Genomic DNA, 24,008 nt, shown 5'->3' with positions numbered 1-24,008 from the left:
TGCATTACATGTGCAGCTTCTGTATACATGTTCACGCTTGAAGTACATGTGCTACTTCAGTATACACTTTAATGCTTCCAGTATATGTGCATCTTTAGCATTCACATTCATATTTCCAGTTGCCCTTTTTGTACACACATTCACACTTGCAGTACATCTGATGCGTAGTTTACATGTCTGATCAGTCAACACATATGATCTAAGTTTACACATGATTGCTTAATGCACACAAGCGCCCATGGTCCACACGTGATACCATTGTCCACACGTGCCACCATAGTCCACACATGCCCACTGAGTCCACATGTGCCCACTCAGTCCACACGTGCCCACTCAGACCACACCTGTCCACTCAGTCCACACTTGACCACCCAGACCTCACGTGCCCACTCAGACCACATGTGCCCACTCAGACCACACATGCCCACTCAGCCCACACGTGCCCACTCAGTCCACATGTGCCCACTCAGACCACACGTGCCCAATCAGACCACACGTGCCCATTCAATCCACACGTGCCCACTCAGTCCACACGTGCACGCTCAGCCCACACGTGCCCACTCAGATCACACGTGCCCACTCAGCCCTCACGTGCCCGATCAGTCCACACGTGCCCACTCAGTCCACGCGTGCCCACTCTATCCACACGTGCACGCTCAGACCACACGTGCCCACTTAGCCCACACGTGCCCACTTGGTCTACACGTGCCCACTCAGTCCACACGTGCCCACTATGTCTAAACGTGCCCGCTCAGACCACACATGTCCGCACAGTACACACTTGCCCGCACAGCCCAAAGGTGCCCGCACAGCCGACACGTGCCCGCACAGCACACACGTGCCCACACAGCCCACACTTGCCCACGCAACCCACACGTGCCCTATCAGCATACACGTGCCCGATCAGTCCACACGTGCCCGCACAGCCCACACGTGCCCCCTCAGTCCACACGTGCCCCCTCAGACCACTGCTTGCAGAACATGTGCCTCTCTAGTATACGTATTCACACTTGCAATACATGTGCCTCTTTAGTATACATATTAGCACTTGCACTACATGTGACCCTCTAGTATACACGTGAACACTACCAGTACATATGTAACTTTAGCATACACATTCACACTTGCATTACATGTGCAGCTTCTGTATACATGTTCACGCTTGAAGTACATGTGCTACTTCAGTATACACTTTAATGCTTCCAGTATATGCGCATCTTTAGCATTCACATTCATATTTCCAGTTGCCCTTTTTGTACACACATTCACACTTGCAGTACATCTGATGCATAGTTTACATGTCTGCTCAGTCAACACATATGATCTAAGTTTACACATGATTGCTTAATGCACACAAGCCACCATGGTCCACACATGATAACACAGTCCACACGTGCCACCAGATGCCCACAGATGCCCACTCAGTCCACATGTGCCCACTCAGTCCACACATGCCCACTCAGTCCACACGTGCTCGCTTAGTCCACACGTACTCGCCTAGTCCACAAGTGCTCGCTTAGTCCACAACTTGCTCGATCAGTCCAAACGTGCTCGCTTAGTCCACACGTGCACGCTTAGTCCACACATGCTCCCTTAGTCCACACGTGCTCGATTAGTCCACTCATGGCTGCTTAGTCCACAAGTGCTCGCTTAGTCCACACATGCTCGCTTAGTCCACACATGGTCGTGTGGTCCACACATGGTCGCTTAGTCCACACATGCTCGTTTAGTCCACACATGCTTGCTTAGTCCACACGAGCTCGCTTGGTCCACACCAGCTCGCTTAGTCCACACGTGCTCACTTAGTCCAACGTGCTCGCTTAGTCCATACGTGCACGCTTAGGCCACACATGCACGATTAGTCCACACGTGCTCGCTTAGTCCACACGTGTTTGCTTAGTCCACACTTGCTCGCTTAGTCCACACGTGCTCGCTTAGTCCACACGTGCTCGCTTAGTTCACACGTGCTCACTTAGTGCACACTTGTTCGTTTAGTGCACACTTGCTCGTTTAGTGCACACTTGCTTTTTAGTCCACATTTTCTCGCTTAGTCCATACGTGCTCGCTTAGTCCACTCGTGCTCGCTTAGTCCACACGTGCTCGCTTAGTCCACTCATGCTCGCTTAGTCCACACATGCTCACTTAGTCCACACGAGCTCGCTTAGTCCACACCTGCTTCCTTAGTCCACATGTGCTCGCTTTGTCCACACACGCTTGCCTGGTCCACACATGCTTGCTTAGTCCACATATGCTCACTTGGTACACACATGCTCGCTTAGTCGACACATGTCTGCTTAGTCCATATGTGTTCGCTTAGTCCACCCATACACATGCCCACTTAGACCAAAGATACACAAGGCGCTTAGTGCTCACATACACATGCTCGTTTAGTCCACACTTGCTCGCTTAGTCCAAACGTGCTCGCTTAGTCCACACGTGTTCGCTTAGTCCACACGTGTTTGATTATTCCACATGTGCTCGATTAGTCCACACGTGCTCGATTAGTACACACGTGCTCACTTGGCCCACACGTGCTCGCGTAATCCACACGTGCTCGCTTAGTCCACAGGTGCTCGCTTAGCCCACACGTGCTCGCTTAGTCCACATATGATCACTTAGTCCACACATGCTCGCTTACTGTACACATGCTTGCTTAGTCCACACATGTTCGCTCTATCATGGAAACACATGCTCGCTTAGTCCAAACATGCACATGGCGGTAGGTGCACACATACACATGCTTGCTTAGCCTACACATGCTCGCTTAGTCCAGACGTGCTCGCTTAGACCGGAAGTGCTCACTTAGTCCACACGTGTTCACTTAGTCCACACGTGCTCGCTTAGTCCAGACGTGCTCACTTAGTCCACACGTGTTCACTTAGTCCACACATGCTCGCTTAGCCCACACGTGCTCGCTTAGTCCACACGTGCTCGTTTAGTCCACACGTGCTCGCTTAGTCCACACGTGCTCGCTTAGCCCACACGTGCTCCCTTAGTCCACACGTGCTCGCTTAGTGCACACGTGCTCGCTTAGCGCACACGTGCTCGCTTAGTGCACACGTGCTCGCTTATTCCACACGTGCTTGCTTAGTCCACACGTGCTCGCTTATTCCACACCTGCTCACTTAGTCCACACGTGCTCGCTTAGTCCACACATGCTCGCTTAGTCCACAGATACACATGCTCGCTTAGTCCAAACATACACATGGCGCTAGGTGCACACTTACACATGCTCGCCTAGTCTACACATGGTCGCTTAGTCTACACATGCTCGCTTAGTCTACACATGCTGGCTTAGTCTACACATGCTGGCTTAGTCCACACATGCTCGCTTAGTGCACACATGCTCGCTTAGTCCACACATGTTTGCTCTGTCCACAGATACACATGCTTGCTTAGTGCAAACATACACATGGCGCTAGGTGCACACATACACATTCTCGCTTAGTCTACACGTGCTCGCTTAGTCCACACGTGCTCGCTTAGTCCACATATGCTCGCTTAGTCCACACGTGCTCGCCTGGTCCACAAGTGCTCGCTTAGTCCACAAATGCTCGCTTAGTCCACACATGCTCACTTAGTCCACACATGCTTGCCTAGTCCACACATGCTCGCTTAGTCCACACGTGCTCACTTATTCCACATGTGCTCGCTTAGTCCACACGTGCTCGCTTAGTCCACACGTGCTCGCTTAGTCCACACCTGCTCGCTTAGTCCACACATGCTCGCTTAGTCCACCCATGCTCGCTTAGTCGGCACATGCTCGCTTACTGTACACATGCTTGCTTAGTCCACACATGTTCGCTCTGTCACGGATACACATGCTCGCTTAGTCCAAACATGTACATGGCGCTAGGTGCACACATACACATGCTCGCTTAGTCCACACATGCTCGCTTAGTCCACACGTGCTCGCTTAGTGCACACGTGCTCGCTTAGTGCACACGTGCTCGCTTAGTGCACACGTGCTCGCTTATTCCACACGTGCTCGCTTATTCCACACATGCTCGTTTAGTCCACACATGCTCGCTTAGTCCACAAGTGCTCGCTTAGTCCACACCTGCTCGCTTAGTCCACACATGCTCGCTTAGTCCACACATGCTCGCTTAGTCCACACATGCTCACTTATTCCACACGTGCTCGCTTAGTCCACACGTGCTCGCTTAGTCCACACGTGCTCGCTTAGTCCACACGTGCTCGCTTAGTCCACACCTGCTTGCTTAGTCCACATGTGCTCGCTTAGTCCACACATGCTAGCTTAGTCCACATATGCTTGCTTAGTCCACATATGCTCGCTTAGTCCACATATGCTCGCTTAGTACACAGATTCTCGCTTAGTCCAAACATACATATGGCGCTAGGTGAACACATACACATGCTCGCTTAGTCTACACATGCTCTCTTAGTGCACACATGTCCGCTTAGTCCACACATGTTCGCTCTGTCCATGGATACACATGCTTGCTTAGTCCAAACATACACATTTCGCTAGGTGCACACACACACACATGCTCGCTTGGTGTACACGTGCTCACTTAGTCCACACGTGCTCGGTTAGTCCGCACGTGCTCGCTTAGTCCACATGTGCTCGGTTAGTCCACACGTGCTTGCTTAGTCCACACGTGCTCGCTTAGTCCATACGTGCTCGCTTAGTCCACTCGTGCTCGCTTAGTCGACACATGCTCGGTTAGTCGACACATGCTCTCTTAGTCCACACATACTGGCTTAGTCCACACATGCTTGATCAGTCCACACATGCTCGCTTAGTCAACACATGCTCGCTTAGTCCACATGTGCTCGCTTAGTCCACTCATGCTCGCTTAGTCCGCACGTGCTTGCTTAGTCCACACCTGCTCGCTTAGTCCACATGTGCTCGCTTAGTCCACACGTGCTCACTTAGTATATGCTCGCTTAGTCCACACCTGCTCGCTTAGTCCAAACATACACATGGCTTTAGGTGCACACATACAGATGCTCGTTTAGTCTACACATGCTCGCTTAGTCTACACATGCTCCCTTAGTCTACACGTGCTCGCTTAGTCCACACATGCTCGCTAAGTCCACACATGCTCGCTTAGTCCACGGATACACATGCTCGCTTAGTCCAAACATACACATTGCACTAGGTGCACACATACACATGCTCTCTTAGTCTACACATGCTCGCTTAGTCTACATACGCTCGCTTAGTCCACACATGCTCGCTTAGTCCACACGTGCTTGCTCAGTCCACTTATGCTCGCTTAGTCCACACGTGCTCACTTAGTCCACAAATGCTTGCTTAGTCCACACGTGCTCACTTAATCCACACATGCTTGCTTAGTCCACATGTGCTCGCTTAGTCCACACGTGCTCGCTTAGTCCCTACGTGCTCGCTTAGTCCACACATGTTCGCTTAGTCCACGTATACACATGCTCGCTTAGTCCAAACAATCACATGGCGCTTGGTGCACACATACACATGCTGACTTAGTCTACACATGCTCGCTTAGTCCACATGTGCTCGCTTAGTCCACACGTGCTCGCTTAGTCCACACGTGCTCGCTTAGTCCACACGTGCTCGCTTAGTGCACACGTGCTCGCTTTGTCCACACATGCTTGCTTAGTCCACACGTGCTCGCTTAGTCCATACGTACTCGCTTAGTCCACACATGCCTGCTTAGTCCACGGATACACATGCTCACTTAGTCCAAACATACACATGGCGCTAGGGGCACACATACACATGCTCGCTTAGTCTACACATGCTCGCTTAGTCTACACATGCTCGCTTAGTCTACACATGCTCGCTTAGTCCACACATGCTCGCTTAGTCCACACATGCTCGCTTAGTCCACACGTGCTCGCTTACTCCACATGTGCTCGCTTAGTCCACATGTGCTCACTTAATCCACGTGTGCACGCTTAGTCCACACTTGCTCGCTTAGTCCACACGTGCTCGGTTAGTCTACATATGCTCGCTTAGTCCACACGTGCTCGCCTAGTCCACACGTGCTCGCTTAGTCCACACGTGCTCGCTTAGTCCACACGTGCTCGCTTAGTCCACACGTGCTCACTTAGTCCACACGTGCTCGCTTAGTCCACACATGCCTGCTTAGTCCACGGATACACATGCTCACTTAGTCCAAACATACACATGGCGCTAGGGGCACACATACACATGCTCGCTTAGTCTACACATGCTCGCTTAGTCTACACATGCTCGCTTAGTCTACACATGCTCGCTTAGTCCACACATGCTCGCTTAGTCCACACGTGCTCGCTTAGTCCACATGTGCTCGCTTAGTCCACATGTGCTCGCTTAATCCACGTGTGCTCGCTTAGTCCACACTTGCTCGCTTAGTCCACACGTGCTCGGTTAGTCTACATATGCTCGCTTAGTCCACACGTGCTCGCCTAGTCCACACGTGCTCGCTTAGTCCACACGTGCTCGCTTAGTCCACACGTGCTCACTTAGTCCACACGTGCTCGCTTAGTCCACTCGTGCTCGCTTAGTCCACAGGTGCTCGCTTAGTCCACAGGTGCTCGCTTAGTCCACAAGTGCTCGCTTAGTCCATACGTACTCGCTTAGTCCACACATGCCTGCTTAGTCCACGGATACACATGCTCACTTAGTCCAAACATACACATGGCGCTAGGGGCACACATACACATGCTTGCTTAGTCTACACATGCTCGCTTAGTCTACACATGCTCGCTTAGTCTACACATGCTCGCTTAGTCCACACATGCTCGCTTAGTCCACACGTGCTCGCTTAGTCCACATGTGCTCGCTTAGTCCACATGTGCTCGCTTAATCCACGTGTGCTCGCTTAGTCCACACTTGCTCGCTTAGTCCACACGTGCTCGGTTAGTCTACATATGCTCGCTTAGTCCACACGTGCTCGCCTAGTCCACACGTGCTCGCTTAGTCCACACGTGCTCGCTTAGTCCACACGTGCTCGCTTAGTCCACACGTGCTCACTTAGTCCACACGTGCTCGCTTAGTCCACTCGTGCTCGCTTAGTCCACAGGTGCTCGCTTAGTCCACAGGTGCTCGCTTAGTCCACAGGTGCTCGCTTAGTCCACAAGTGCTCGCTTAGTCCACAAGTGCTCGCTTAGTCCACACGTGTTCGCTTAGTCCACTCATGGCTGCCTAGTCCACAAGTGCTCGCTTAGTCCACACATGCTCGCTTAGTCCACACATGGTCGCTTAGTCCACTCATACTCGGTTAGTCGACACATGCTCTCTTAGTCCACACGTGCTCGCTTAGTCCACACCAGCTCGCTTAGTCCACACCTGCTCGCTTAGTCCACACCTGCTCGCTTATTCCCCACGTGCTTGCTTAGTCCACATATGCTCTCTTAGTCCACACATGCTCGCTTAGTCCAAACATACACATGGTGCTAGGTGCACACATACACATGCTCACTTAGTCTACACATGCTCGCTTAGTGTACACATCACTCATTAGTTCCTATATGGAACCTGAGCTCACGCTTGCTTTATTATTTCATACATGTTTGCTGAGTTCACACATGCTTGCTTAGTCCACATGTCCGTTTTTAGTCCACGCATATGCCTCCTTACTTGACAGATGTCTCCTTTTATTCATAATTATCTGTTTTGTTCGTGCTCAGCTTTGTAAAGTTTCCTCCTGGAAGTTACACTACTACTGGTGGCCAACTTCTTCAGCAGTGATGAGTAGGACGACATCGACGACGACTGCGCATTAACATAGTCAATTTGTTTCGCTAGGTGTTTATTGACTTAAATATGGTGTCTCAGTTCTGACCAAGGTTTTTTGGGAGGTTTTCCTTGGTTGTAAGGCAAATGCCAGAACTGCAAATACCCTCCCATTACTGTAGTGAATATTGATGTGAAAGATTAAATAAATATTGAAGCCTAACTTACGTTGTTTTAATTGAAATTTTTAATATAAAGATTAATGAAATGATAAAATCAATCCTTGATGAAAACAGTGCTTGATAGGATCATTCCTGTTTTGTGGGTGATACTTATGGAATGGTAGAGCATTTCTGAATGAAAAACATATTGCTGTTATCGTGGTTCTTAACGAGAGTGGTAAACTGACGTAAGCTAATTGATGGGTTGAACATTTGGAGAGAGATAACCCAAATAAGGCTGAAATACATGTAGATGAAAAACAAATTACAATACAAACCGCAGAAATGGTGTCCCAGTGTTTCGTTCTCGTTTGTCGTTGGTATTTCGACTGAACCTCCTCTGCTGATTAGTGGTCAGTGTTTTTTTCTTTTTTTAAAGATTTGTTTAGAGAATAGATTGCCAATTGTTCAACTGTTAAGCAATCGTCGAATAATCGAGAGTTAACTTTGGATTATTGAATCCTTGGGAGCCACGCTATTTCTGGAAAATAATTTGTTTCATCAGAAGAAAAGTCGGCGAAACTTGACGCTCGATTTGTATGTTAATCACAGGCTTGTTTTCTTTAACAAATGGATTTGTTTTGTGGCGGTAAGCAGAGAGTCCAGCGGGAGCGAAACTAACATCTTTGAATGTTTACATCTGTTCTTTTGTTAGAGCGTATTGAACAGACAAATACTACTTAGTTGACCATAAAGAAATTTTTGGTGTGTCTTGAGATGTGGCTCGTCATACAATTTAATATCCCACAGTGGGATGTCACAATGAAGAAATTCGTTACACGTTGGTTTTGATCGAAACACATTTTTTTACATTTCCTCAGTGAGGAATGGAATAGTCTACTTGCAACACCGTCTCCTCCAACATACGCTGATGAACACAAAGAACACGTTGCCCAGTATCCTCGACCATGTCGGCTTGTAGAACCCGTTCTCAACTAACTTAGTTATATTCTTTGTTCGAATGGCGCTTTTTAAAATACACAGGTTTCCACAAATCGAAAGAGGAAGGTAGCACAGCTACCTTAAAGACGCGGTTGGCCTCACCTTATTTGTGTTGGTACCTACTATTAGGAGGGATGCAATTTTAAATACACAAGAAAAGACTAATAAATTGGATCTGAAAAATTTCTCATGCTTGTTTATATACTTGTGGCATGAATAAATAGAAAATGAGGTGAACGTAGAATGCATTCAATAACATACAAAAGTATTCTACTTCCATTATTTTTAAGAAAGAATTGCTGTGGGGCTAAGAAACACATACCTGTCAAAGGGGTGGGGTTGAAAATATCGCGTAGCCCACGACGCTTGAATACTCTACTTTAATGATAAAGTATTTGAATATGAGAGCAGTTAGTGACTTGGAACACGCTTTACACGTAACTACAAACCCTTACGAAAGTTTTCTTGCTGATAACCCTCACAAAATGAAAGGAAAAAAAAATGTATAGCTTACTACGTCTTCGTTGTTCATGCAGTAAAAGTGTCACATAAAGTATGACGTTTTAAGTATCGCTTCACATATTGCAGACAGTATTTACATGTACCATTGACTTTATTTAGAAAAATATATCAATCTATGACACATACACTATGTGATCAAAAGTCGTCGACACTCCCAAAACACATACGTTTTTCAAATTAGGTGGATTGTGCTGCCACCTACTGCCAGGTACTCCATACCAGCGACCTCAGTAAATGGTTCAAATGGCTCTAAGCACTATGGGACTTAACATCTGAGATCATCAGTCCCCTTGACTTAGAACTACTTAAACCTAACTAACCTAAGGACGTCACACACATCCATGCCTGAGGTAGGATTCGAACCTGCGACGGTAGCAGCAGCGCGGTTCCGGACTGAAGCGCCTAGAACCACTCCGCCACAGCGGCCGGGGACCTCAGTACTCATTAGACATCGTGAGAGCAGAATGGGTTCCTCTGCGGAACTCACGGACTTCGAACGTGGTCAGGTGATCAGGTGTCACTTATGTCATACGTCTGTACACGAGATTCCACACTCCTAAACATCCCTAGGTCCACTGTTCCCGATGTGATAATGAAGTGAAAACGTAAAGGGACACGTACAGCACAAAAGCGTACAGGCGGGACCTTGTTTGTTGACTGACAGCGACCGCTGACAGTTGTGTTATAGGCAGACATCGTCTATCCAGACCATCACACAGGAATTCCAAACTGGGTCAGGATCGACTGCAAGTACTGTGACAGTTAGGCGGGAGGGAGGGAGAAAACTTGGATTTCATGGTCGAGCAGCTGCTCATAGGCCACACATCACGCCGGAAAATGCCAAACGATGCATCGCTTGGTGTGAGGAGCATAGACATTGGATGTTTGAACAGTGGAAAAGCGTTGTGTGGAGTGACGAATGATGGTACACAATGTGGCATTCCGAGGGCAGCGTGTGGGTTTGGCGAATGCCCGGTGAACGTCATCTGCCAGCGTGTGTAGTGCCAACAGTAAAATTTGGAGGCGGTGGTGTTATGGTGTGATTGTGTTTTTCATGGAGGGGTTTGCACCTCTTGTTGTTTTGAGTGGCATTATCACAGCACAGGCCTACATTGATATTTTAAGAACCTTCTTGCTTCCCACTGTTGAAGAGCATTTCGGGGATGGCGATTGCATCTTTCAACACGATCGAGCACCTGTTCATAATGTACGACTTGTGGCGGAGTGGTTATACGATAATAACATCCCTGTAATGGATAGGCCTGCACAGAGTCCTGCCCTGAATCCTATAGAATATTTTTGGGAGGTTTTGGAACGCCGCCTTCGTGCTAGGCCTGACCGACCGACATCGATACCTTTACTCAGTGGAGCACTCCGTGAAGAATGGGCTGCCATTCCCCAAGAAACCTTCGAGCACCTGACTGAACGTATGACGGCGAGAGCGGAAGCTGTCATCAAGGCTAAGGGTGGGACAACACCATACTGAATTCCAGCATTACCGATGGAGGGCGCCGCGAACTTGCAAGTCATTTTCAGCCAGCTATCCGGATAGTCTTGATCACGTAGTGTATTTCAGGATATCTGACGTCATAAACTGGGATGTGCGAAAAACTTCCGCATCATGAGTGACGTTTATATCTATTACTTCATTGTAACTATATTCACAATGCATATCGCGTTCTGTGTCCACATACACCGCTGAATCTACTTAGGAAAACATATCGTTGTACGACTCCATAGTTCAGGAGAAATCATAAACACTAAGATGCATGAGAAACTGTTGCATCATGGTTCAAATGGATCTGAGCACTATGGGACTTAACATCTGAGGTCATCAGTCCCCTAGAACTTAGAACCACTTAAACCCAACTGAGCTAAGGACATCACACACATTCATACCCGAGGCAGGATTCGAACCTGCGACCGTAGCGGTCGCGCGGTACCAGACTGAAGCGCCTAGAACCGCTCGGACACCTCGGCCGGCGAGACAAGGGAAACGCTATATGGCAGTCCCAATGGACAGAATAGGAGACAGCTAAAAAAGGCACGTGGGAAAAGGGCTAAAAAACACGCCATACAAAATGGAGGTCCAAAACTAAAAATTAAATGGCCTTCGTCATACTGCTTCGGCGGATACAAAGTGAAACGCGGTCGACAGTCCGCGCATCATTCCCGAAAACGGCTGATAAATCAGACGGCAAACCCAAGCGGGAACGTAAAGGGGTTAAAAAATGGGCATTCCAGCAGGAAGTGGCGGACAGTTGAAATTTGGGCGCAATGCGCACAAAGTGGGGATAAATTCTAGTGTGCGATACCATCCGTCGGTTTTGACCAATGATGTCATACGTAAGGCAAAGATGCTGCAATGAACAACCTATGAATGGAACGGATTATACTCGTAAACAAATGAATGTAGTATGCCATAAAATAATACATGTAATGCGACTATTATTTACGCGCTAATTTCATTTAAACGAGTTGAAGATGACTGATATAAAAAAGAACACGAGAGCAATTACGAGTGCATGTCTTATGTAATATAATAGAATAGCGTTGTATAGAACCTGTTGCCAGCGATGTGGAAGGCGCAGTATACCGTTAGCAGAGTCTGTTCTATTATATTTTCCACACGTACTGCAAAACCGATCTAAATAATGGATCGTCGAATAGTTGGAATCGGTAAGTAGAAGCAACCTATGTAGGAGGCCATTTCTAGTTACCGATTCCAATATTACTGTTTGTTGCGCAAAAATCTTATAACATATCAGAAACGTGCGTAAAAAATGAACTTTTTAGTGAACTACAGAATACGACTAGACTTTCAAAAAATGAAAGTCTTTACACACATTACTGCACACGCAAAGAAATAAAACGCAAAAAAGACCAAACCTTGTAACCGATAACTATACTACACGAAAGTCACACCAGCTGCAGTAGCTCCAAATAACACTCAGTAAAATCGATACACCAGGCGTGACAGTAAAAATAAGACAAGTGTAGCAAAAACATCAAAAAGGAAAACATAATAGAGGCTACATAAAAAGAAACTTACCGCATATGAACTTCCAAAGGAGTCAAAGATCGAGGCTGACAAGAACGAAATAAGAACATAACAAGAAAGAGTAATGTTAGAAGGTCAAACTGTAACGAAAGAAGCAAAATCTAGAATAACTGATGAACAATAATAAGAAACACAAAGTCCAGGCACGAATAAGGTACCACTCAAATCAGTTCTTCCTGCCGTCAATCACACGCAAAATTTTAAAATAATAAAAAGAATGAAACCACGAGTCAATCATATAAACCCTACGGCAAAGACACAGCAATACCCCTCGGCCTACCATTGTAACCAAAAAATTTTAAAACGACAGAAAATCCTTCCTCCAGAGAAACCATAAAAGTAGCACTCGCACAATACAATCCTTCTCTTTCCCTGCAATGACGCCCAATGATTGCAAAAATTTTATAGCTGATTTCCAGTCACTCATTTTGTGAAGCAGAATTTTCACAGTAAAAACAACTGACTCATCCATAACGAACAGCGTGAGAAGACCTTATAAATCACGACTACTTATAAATCACGACTACCTTCATTAACAAAAGCTGCCGAAAACAAATTACGAGATGAAAACAAAACAATCTACATCGAATTTTTAATATACAAGCGCAACGAGGAAATCCAGAGAAATCATTTAACGTTCATCGACAGCAATCTGCGGCACAAACAAAATAACATCACACATTACGTCATTGGTCAAAGCTGACGGGTGGTATCGGACACTAGAATTGAACCCAAAGTGGTGGGGCAGCGCCACTGAGCAATACGCAGACGAGTTAAGACTATTTCCTCCCGTCGGGAGGCCCGAGAGGAGGCCATCCAAGGCGCCGGTAGAGACTTCATTCCAGTGATGGTAGTGTACTGGTGTTCTGGAGATGAGAAACGTTTATTTATGGTTGAAATGAAATTTTTAGTAATAAAACGAACTGTCATTCAGTGTACAAAAAGTACATAAAACATGAGTGACCTCACTGTGATATATATGAAAAGCAATATCGATATTTCATGACAATCTATGTTTTGTCATAAAGGTACTGAGAACAAAGAAAACGACAGAAATAGATTTTCATAATTTTTTTTACTCTGGTTCGAATCTTCGAAACGAGAAAGACGTAGAGGGAGATAATGTATCTTGTAACGTATTCTTGCTGAATACATGCTGTTATTGATAACCCAACCACTTATTTCAGTAGCAGTAGCATCCCTACATATATGAAAAATTAATTGTTTCTGTAGAGATTAATGACGTGCAACACGGCGCGAGTTGTAATTAGCATTGTTGATCGCCATTTGCAAGTGGTATCGAGATCAAAACAGATTATTGTGGATGCCGCTTCACGACTATCTCTTGTTTAAGTGACGAGATTTTCACAGTTATGAAAGTGCTCAGCTTTGAATTAATAATAAGTTTACTAGCAAAGGCTGTTTCTCCATGCGAACCTACGAAAGTATAGATTATTATTCATGTGAAAAAATATTCCGCTAGAACCCTGAGATATTTCCAAAAGCAAACGATTAAGGTGGTCCACAGCGAGCTGTTACTAATTTATTTTACATTTATACAGACCAAAAAAATTGGAAATTTGTGGTAAGTTCTACGGGACAAAACTGCTGAGGTCATCGGGGGGGGGGGGGGGGGGGGCAGCCGCGCGAACCGTCGCAAGGCACCCGAGACCGCACTGCTAGCCCGCGCGGCTTTATACAGATATTCCAAAGCGATTTATTTATCGGGCGCTTGAGTATATCAAAAATAAAATTACTTGTCCTTGGAATGAAGTTTTAGAGAATATGTTGTTTGTAGCCTCATGTGATTTTATTAACAAGACAAGTATACACACACACACACACACACACACACACACACACACACACACACAAACGGATACACACCCAAATACAGATGAAAAAAATCACTACAGTAGGTCACCGGAATACTGTCGTTTCTGATTTTAATGTGTATGCCTAGGGCAGGATGGTTCAAAATGGCTCTGAGCATTATGCGACGTAACTTCTGAGATCATCAGTCGCCTAGAACTTTGAACTAATTAAACCTAACTAACCTAAGGACATCACACACATGGGGCAGGAAAGTAGTAATTTATGTGTAGCGCTATAATGTGCAGATAGACAATTGGGATGTCACATTATTTAATTTCACGTCGAGAAATTCAGTGAGTGCAATTAGCCGATAGTCCACTACACATACACATTTGTTTTTAATACACGTAACGTGTATCCACAGGGCATGTGGCCTGTATTTGAAGAAGTGTCATGATGATCTCTCCATTGGCAAAAGATTCCGGAATAGTCCCCCATTCGGATCTCCGGGAGGGGACTGCCAAGGGGGAGGTTACCATGAGAAAAAGATTGAATAATCAACGAAAGGATAACGTTCTACGAGTCGGGGCGTGGAATGTCAGAAGCTTGAACGTGGTAGGGAAACTAGAAAATCTGAAAAGGGAAATGCAAAGCCTCAATCTAGATATAGTAGGGGTCAGTGAAGTGGAAGGAAGACAAGGATTTCTGGTCAGACGGGTAATATTAACAGCAGCAGAAAATGGTATAACGGGTGTAGCATTCGTTATGAATAGGAAGGTAGGGCAGAGGGTGTGTTACTGTGAACAGTTCAGTGACCGGGTTGTTCTAATCAGAATCGACAGCAGACCAACACCGACAACGATAGTTCAGGTATACATGCCGACGTCGCAAGCTGAAGATGAACAGATAGAGAAAGTATATGAGAATATTGAAAGGGTAATGCAGTATGTAAAGAGGGACGACAATCTAATAGTCATGGGCAACTGGAATGCAGTTGTAGGGGAAGGAGTAGAAGAAAAGGTTACAGGAGAATATGGGCTTGGGACAAGGAATGAAAGAGGAGAAAGACTAATTGAGTTCTGTAACAAGTTTCAGCTAGTAATAGCGAATACCCTGTTCAAGAATGACAAGAGGAGGAGGTATACTTGGAAAAGGCCGGGAGACATGGGAAGATTTCAATTAGATTACATCATGGTCAGACAGAGATTCCGAAATCAGATACTGGATTGTAAGGCGTACCCAGGAGCCGATATACACTCAGATCACAATATAGTAGTGATGAAGAGTAGGCTGAAGTTCAAGACATTAGTCAGGAAGAATCAATACGCAAAGAAGTGGGATACGGAAGTACTAAGGAATGACGAGATACGTTTGAAGTTCTCTAACGCTATAGATACAGCAATAAGGAATAGCGCAGTAGGCAGTACAGTTGAAGAGGAATGGACATCTCTAAAAAGGGCCATCACAGAAGTTGGGAAGGAAAACATAGGTACAAAGAAGGTAGCTGCGAAGAAACCATGGGTAACAGAAGAAATACTTCAGTTGATTGATGAAAGGAGGAAGTAAAAACATGTTCCGGGAAAATCAGGAATACAGAAATACAAGTCGCTGAGGAATGAAATACACTCCTGGAAATGGAAAAAAGAACACATTGACACCGGTGTGTCAGACCCACCATACTTGCTCCGGACACTGCGAGAGGGCTGTACAAGCAATGATCACACGCACGGCACAGCGGACACACCAGGAACCGCGGTGTTGGCCGTCGAATGGCGCTAGCTGCGCAGCATTTGTGCACCGCCGCCGTCAGTGTCAGCCAGTTTGCCGTGGCATACGGAGCTCCATCGCAGTCTTTAAAACTGGTAGCATGCCGCGACAACGTGGACGTGAACCGTATGTGCAGTTGACGGACTTTGAGCGAGGGCGTATAGTGGGCATGCGGGAGGCCGGGTGGACGTACCGCCGAATTGCCCAACACGTGGGGCGTGAGGTCTCCACAGTACATCGACGTTGTCGCCAGTGGTCGGCGGAAGGTGCACGTTCCCGTCGACCTGGGACCGGACCGCAGCGACGCACGGATGCACGCCAAGACCGTAGGATCCTACACAGTGCCGTAGGGGACCGCACCGCCACTTCCCAGCAAATTAAGGACACTGTTGCTCCTGGGGTATCGTCGAGGACCATTCGCAACCGTCTCCATGAAGCTGGGCTACGGTCCCGCACACCGTTAGGCCGTCTTCCTCTCACGCCCCAACATCGTGCAGCCCGCCTCCAGTGGTGTCGCGACAGGCGTGAATGGAGGGACGAATAGAGACGTGTCGTCTTCAGCGATGAGAGTCGCTTCTGCCTTGGTGCCAATGATGGTCGTATGCGTGTTTGGCGCCGTGCAGGTGAGCGCCACAATCAGGACTGCATACGACCGAGGCACACAGGGCCAACACCCGGCATCATGGTGTGGGGAGCGATCTCCTACACTGGCCGTACGCCACTGGTGATCGTCGAGGGGACACTGAATAGTGCACGGTACATCCAAACCGTCATCGAACCCATCGTTCTACCATTCCTAGACCGGCAAGGGAACTTGCTGTTCCAACAGGACAATGCACGTCCGCATGTATCCCGTGCCACCCAACGTGCTCTAGAAGGTGTACGTCAACTACTCTGGCCAGCAAGATCTCCGGATCTGTCCCCCATTGAGCATGTTTGGGACTGGATGAAGCGTCGTCTCACGCGGTCTGCACGTCCAGCACGAACGCTGGTCCAACTGAGGCGCCAGGTGGAAATGGCATGGCAAGCCGTTCCACAGGACTACATCCAGCATCTCTACGATCGTCTCCATGGGAGAATAGCAGCCTGCATTGCTGCGAAAGGTGGATATACACTGTACTAGTGCCGACATTGTGCATGCTCTGTTGCCTGTGTCTATGTGCCTGTGGTTCTGTCAGTGTGATCATGTGATGTATCTGACCCCAGGAATGTGTCAATAAAGTTTCCCCTTCCTGGGACAATGAATTCACGGTGTTCTTATTTCAATTTCCAGAAGTGTAAATAGGAAGTGCAGGGAAACTAAGACGAAATGGCTGCAGGAAAAATGTGAAGACATCGAAAAAGGTATGATTGTCTGAAGGACAGACTCAGCATACAGGAAAGTCAAAACAACCTTTGGTGACATTAAAAGCAACGGTGGTAACATTAAGAGTGCAACGGGAATTCCACTGTTAAATGCCGAAGAGAGAGCAGATAGGTGGAAAGAATACATTGAAAGCCTCTATGGGGGTGAAGATTTGTCTGATGTGATAGAAGAAGAAACAGGAGTCGATTTAGAGGAGATAGGGGATCCAGTATTTGAATCGGAATTTAAAAGAGCTTTGGAGGACTTACGGTCAAATAAGGCAGAAGGGATAGATAACATTCCATCAGAATTTCTAAAATCATTGGGGGAAGTGGCAACAAAACGACTATTCACGTTGGCGAGTAGAATGTATGAGTCTGGCGATATACCATCTGACTTTCGGAAAAGCATCATCCACACAATTCCGAAGACGGCAAGAGCTAACAAGTGCGAGAATTATCGCACAATCAGCTTAACAGCTCATGCATCGAAGCTGCTTACAAGAATAATATACAGAAGAATGGAAAGGAAAATTGAGAATGCGCTAGGTGACGATCAGTTCGGATTTAGGAAAAATAAAGGGACGAGAGAGGCAATTCTGACGTTACGGCTAATAATGGAAGCAAGGCTAAAGAAAAATCAAGACGCTTTCATAGGATTTGTCGACCTGGAAAAAGCGTTCGACAATATAAAATGCTGCAAGCTGTTCGAGATTCTGAAAAAAGTAGGGGTAAGCTATAGGGAGAGACGGGTCATATACAATATGAACAACAACCAAGAGGGAATAATAAGAGTGGATGATCAAGAACGATGTGCTCGTATTAAGAAGGGCGTAAGACAAGGCTGTAGCCTTTCGCCCCTAATCTTCAATCTGTACATCGAGGAAGCAATGATGGAAATAAAAGAAAGGTTCAGGAGTGGAATTAAAATAGAAGGTGAAAGGATATCGATGATACGATTCGCTGATGACATTGCTATCCTGAGTGAAAGTGAAGAAGAATTAAATGATCTGCTGAACGATGGTTCAAATGGCTCTGAGCACTATGGGACTTAACATCTGTGGTCATCAGTCCCCTAGAACTTAGAACTACTTAAACCTATCTAACCTAAGGACATCACACACATCCATGCCTGAGGCAGGATTCGAACCTGCGACCGTAGCAGTCGCGCGGTTCCGGACAGCGCGCCTAGAACCGCTAGAGCACCTCGGCCGGCGATCTGCTGAACAGAATGAACAGTCTATTGAGTACACAGTATGGTTTGAGTGTAAATCGGAGAAAGACGAAGGTAATGAGAAGTAGTAGAAATGAGAACAGTGAAAAACTTAACATCAGGATTGATGGTCACGAAGTCAATGAAGTTAAGGAATTCTGCTACCTAGGCAGTAAAATACCAATGACGGACGGAGAAAGGAGGACATCAAAAGCAGACTCGCTATGGCAAAAAAGGCATTTCTGGCCAAGAGAAGTCTACTAATATCAAATACCGGCCTTAATTTGAGGAAGAAATTTCTGGGGATGTACGTCTGGAGTACAGCATTGTATGGTAGTGAAACATGGACTGTGGGAAAACCGAAACAGAAGAGAATCGAAGCATTTGAGATGTGGTGCTATAGACGAATGTTGAAAATTAGGTGGACCGATAAGGTAAGGAATGGGGATGTTCTACGCAGAATCGGAGAGGAAAGGAATATGTGGAAAACACTGATAAGTAGAAGGGACAGGATGATAGGACATCTGCTAAGACATGAGGGAATGACTTCCATGATACTAGAGGGAGCTGTAGAGGGCAAAAACTGTAGAGGAAGACAGAGATTGGAATACGTCAAGCAAATAATTGAGGAAGTAGGTTGCAAGTGCTACTCTGAAATGAAGAGGTTAGCACAGGAAAGGAATTCGTGGCGGGCCGCATCAAACCAGTCAGTAGACTGATGACAATATATATATATATATATATATATATATATATATATATATATATATATATATATATATATACTCCTGGAAATGGAAAAAAGAACACATTGACACCGATGTGTCAGACCCACCATACTTGCTCCGGACACTGCCAGAGGGCTGTACAAGCAATGATCACACGCACGGCACAGCGGACACACCAGGAACCGCGGTGTTGGCCGTCGAATGGCGCTAGCTGCGCAGCATTTGTGCACCGCCGCCGTCAGTGTCAGCCAGTTTGCCGTGGCATACGGAGCTCCATCGCAGTCTTTAACACTGGTAGCATGCCGCGACAGCGTGGACGTGAACCGTATGTGCAGTTGACGGACTTTGAGCGAGGGCGTATAGTGGGCATGCGGGAGGCCGGGTGGACGTACCGCCGAATTGCTCAACACGTGGGGCGTGAGGTCTCCACAGTACATCGATGTTGTCGCCAGTGGTCGGCGGAAGGTGCACGTGCCCGTCGACCTGGGACCGGACTGCAGCGACGCACGGATGCACGCCAAGACCGTAGGATCCTACGCAGTGCCGTAGGGGACCGCACCGCCACTTCTCAGCAAATTAGCGACACTGTTGCTCCTGGGGTATCGTCGAGGACCATTCGCAACCGTCTCCATGAAGCTGGGCTACGGTTCCGCACACCGTTAGGCCGTCTTCCGCTCACGCCCCAACATCGTGCAGCCCGCCTCCAGTGGTGTCGCGACAGGCGTGAATGGAGGGACGAATGGAGACGTGTCGTCTTCAGCGATGAGAGTCGCTTCTGCCTTGGTGCCAATGATGGTCGTATGCGTGTTTGGCGCCGTGCAGGTGAGCGCCACAATCAGGACTGCATACGACCGAGGCACACAGGTCCAACACCCGGCATCATGGTGTGGGGAGCGATCTCCTACACTGGCCGTACACCACTGGTGATCGTCGAGGGGACACTGAATAGTGCACGGTACATCCAAACCGTCATCGAACCCATCGTTCTACCATTCCTAGACCGGCAAGGGAACTTGCTGTTCCAACAGGACAATGCACGTCCGCATGTATCCCGTGCCACCCAACGTGCTCTAGAAGTTGTACGTCAACTACCCTGGCCAGCAAGATCTCCGGATCTGTCCCCCATTGAGCATGTTTGGGACTGGATGAAGCGTCGTCTCACGCGGTCTGCACGTCCAGCACGAACGCTGGTCCAACTGAGGCGCCAGGTGGAAATGGCATGGCAAGCCGTTCCACAGGACTACATCCAGCATCTCTACGATCGTCTCCATGGGAGAATAGCAGCCTGCATTGCTGCGAAAGGTGGATATACACTGTACTAGTGCCGACATTGTGCATGCTCTGTTGCCTGTGTCTATGTGCCTGTGGTTCTGTCAGTGTGATCATGTGATGTATCTGACCCCAGGAATGTGTCAATAAAGTTTCCCCTTCCTGGGACAATGAATTCACGGTGTTCTTATTTCAATTTCCAGGAGTATATATATATATATATATGCATTACATGGCGGACATATCAATGACTTTCTGGCCGTTTCTTTTTTTGTTTTTCATTCACGTATAAAGCGAGAATGAAAGACTGTACCTTTGCCCCAATACGTTCCATAGTGTCTCTTACATTGTTTACATGACTCCTATCCGGAAGGATTTCATTTCAGTTATTGCATATTTAAAGACCTGCTGCCTAATATTTTAAAAGCAAGTCGTAAATCTTACAGTTTTACATGCAATAGTACATTGTTCCCCATTGATAGTGATTCACTGTAAATAATCTACTACAGTTCAAAAGGTGCAATGATGTACATAATTACAGTATCAGAAGGGAAAAAGACGTTCATGACTCCACGTTAAGGTTGTCTTTTAACATGAAAGGCGAACTGGTCACTTTCCCCATGATATAAAATGTCTGAAAGACAACAAAAGTAAAATTTGAAAAGAAACTGAAAAAGTTTCTCCTGGACAACTCCTTCTCTTCCCTAGAAGAATTTCTATTACTGTAATGTGTAAAATGTGGTGGGTAGGTATTACTAACTTATATCCGTAAATTAAAAAGAAATTTCAGCATGTGGTCATATTCACAAATTAATTTGTGACGTTAATGACTCGTTCCACATCATTACGATTAATAGTGCAGAATGATCCATGGAACATGAAACTAACTAAATAAGTAAGTAATAAAATGAGTTAAAGCGAAAATTAAATTATTTCATTAGGGACTGAAAATCCTCTAAGTCAAGATCACAAATAATTTTTTATTTTGGTTACTAGTTTCAGCTACACACGAGCCACCTTCAGATCATAGAAACATTGATTATTGTACTTGAAATGACTGCTTAACACATCGTTAAAATCTTTTTTTTTAAACTGACAATATCCATACAGAACGGATAGGTAAAGTAACTTTACATCGTTCCTAGCCAATCAGTTAGAACGAAGATCATAAAACGTAGTAACTGCTAACTTGAATCATTATTTGATTTATCTTATAGCAGAGATCATGATGAGTGCGTTATTATAACACGGCGTACGAGAATGATATTGCAGTTGATGACTATTATAACGATCAAGAAACACCAGATTTGAAATGCACACATTGTAAATACACTACTGGCCATTAAAATTTCTACACCAAGAAGTAATGCAGATGATAAACGGGTATTCATTGGACAAATATATTATACTAGAACTGACATATGATTACTTTTTCACGCAGTTTGGGTGCATAGATCCTGAGAAATCAGTACCCAGAATAAACACCTCTGGCCGTAATAACGGCCTCGACACGCCTGGGCATTGAGTCAAACAGAGCTTGGATGGTGTGTACATGTACAGCTGCCCATACAGCTTCAACACGATACCACAGTTCATCAAGAGCAGTGACTGGCGTATTGTGACGAGCCAGTTGCTCGGCCACCATTGACCAGACGTTTTCAATTGGTGAGAGATCTGGAGAATATGCTGGCCAGGGCAGCAGTCGAACATTTTCTGTATCCAGAAAGGCCCGTACGGGACCTGAAAAATGCGGTCGTGCATTATCCTGTTGAAATGTAGGGTTTCGCAGGGATCGAATGAAGGGTAGAGCCACGGGTCGTAACACATCTGAAATGTAACGTCCACTGTTCAAAGTGCCGTCAATGCGAACAGAGGTGACCGAGACGTGTAACCAACGGCACCTCATACCATCACGCCAGGTGATACGCCAGTATGGCGATGACGAATACACGCTTTCTAGTATGATAAAAAAATGAGTTAAATATATTTGAATTTTTTTCAATTTTATTCCGATAATTATATATATATTGTGTTTCATACTAGAATGTCGTGTTCCCAGTTTGGCACAGCTTTGCCACAGGAGACACGAAAGAGGTCGAAAACATCCGTCTTCTGGTCGGCTCCTGATCGTTGTCAGAAGGAGGCTATTTTTTGATCACCCAAAGGCTTCTATTATTTGGAAAAGAACAACCCGGATTTCTTTACGTAATCAGTATGAAGTTTATAATCACCTAAGGGACCTTTAACAATGAACAATAAAAAAATTGCATTTGCAAATGAAATCATTAATAAATGGGCCAGCTATGAGTTGTATAGAAGACAAGGAGCGGCCTTCTGTCTACGACCAGGATGCCGCATTATTCTCTGCTGTAGTAAAGGCTGATATTTACGAAAATAATATGACATGGAGGTAAAAAAAATTAAGGAAAAGAATAGAATAAGAAATCTGGTAAACACTAAATATATTCAAACAGTTCTTACTAGCAAATTAGGGCTTATTTATAAACAATATAACTTACATAAGTACTTTTCTAACAGTATGGTGCGATCAGATTTCAGCCTGCCCTGTGCTGTCTCCTTCGTTTACGTTTTTGTCATGAATTATAGTCATTACTTTTCTCCTTCGTTAAAGACAATTATTGCACTGTTCAACACCTTCATAACAATAACTTGCCGATTTACAGTTTCGAACATAAATTACTTGAATTTTATTAATTAATAATGTTGTCTGCACGCTGGCAAGACCGCTCACTTTTCTAGCTTAAAGTCGACTTTCTTTACGTTTTCACATTACCAGCAGAAGTACATTAAAATCTGAAGATCTGCAAAAGTTTTTTAATGTCATATTTTATTTATATCGAAGCGGAACGTCAGTTCAACCTCTGTTAAAATGTTTCTTTGACTGTATTGTCGTTCGCGCTAGATGCGCATCTTTACAGTTATGTAAATTATATAAAACAAATGTCTTTCAAAGAATATGTCTCATTTCATCATTTAATATACAGATAGGTGAATGCCTTTCCAAGGGTACTCAAAGCTTTCATACGACGGAAATCCCAATAATAAAACAGCTTCCAATGTGCGTTCATCGCAATGTCGCCAAACACGGATGCGAACGTCATGATGTTGTAAACAGAACCTGGATTCATCCGAAAAAATGACGTTTTGCCGTACGTGCACCCAGGTTCGTCGTTGAGTACACCATCGCAGGCGCTCCTGTCTGTGATGCAGCGTCAAGGGTAACCGCAGCCATCGTCTCCGAGCTGATAGTCCGTGCTGGTGCAAACGCCGTCGAACTGTTCGTGCAGATGGTTGTTGTCTTGCAAAGGTCTCCATCTGTTGACTCAGGGATCGAGACGTGGCTGCACGATTCCTTACAGCCATGCGGATAAGATGCCTGTCATCTCGACTGCTAGTGATACGAGGCCATTGGGATCCAGCACGGTGTCCCGTATTAACC

The sequence above is a fragment of the Schistocerca serialis genome, chromosome 10 (genome assembly GCF_023864345.2).
Source record: "Schistocerca serialis cubense isolate TAMUIC-IGC-003099 chromosome 10, iqSchSeri2.2, whole genome shotgun sequence".
NCBI classification, from domain to species: domain Eukaryota; kingdom Metazoa; phylum Arthropoda; class Insecta; order Orthoptera; family Acrididae; genus Schistocerca; species Schistocerca serialis.
This window is presented reverse-complemented; position numbering follows the sequence as displayed.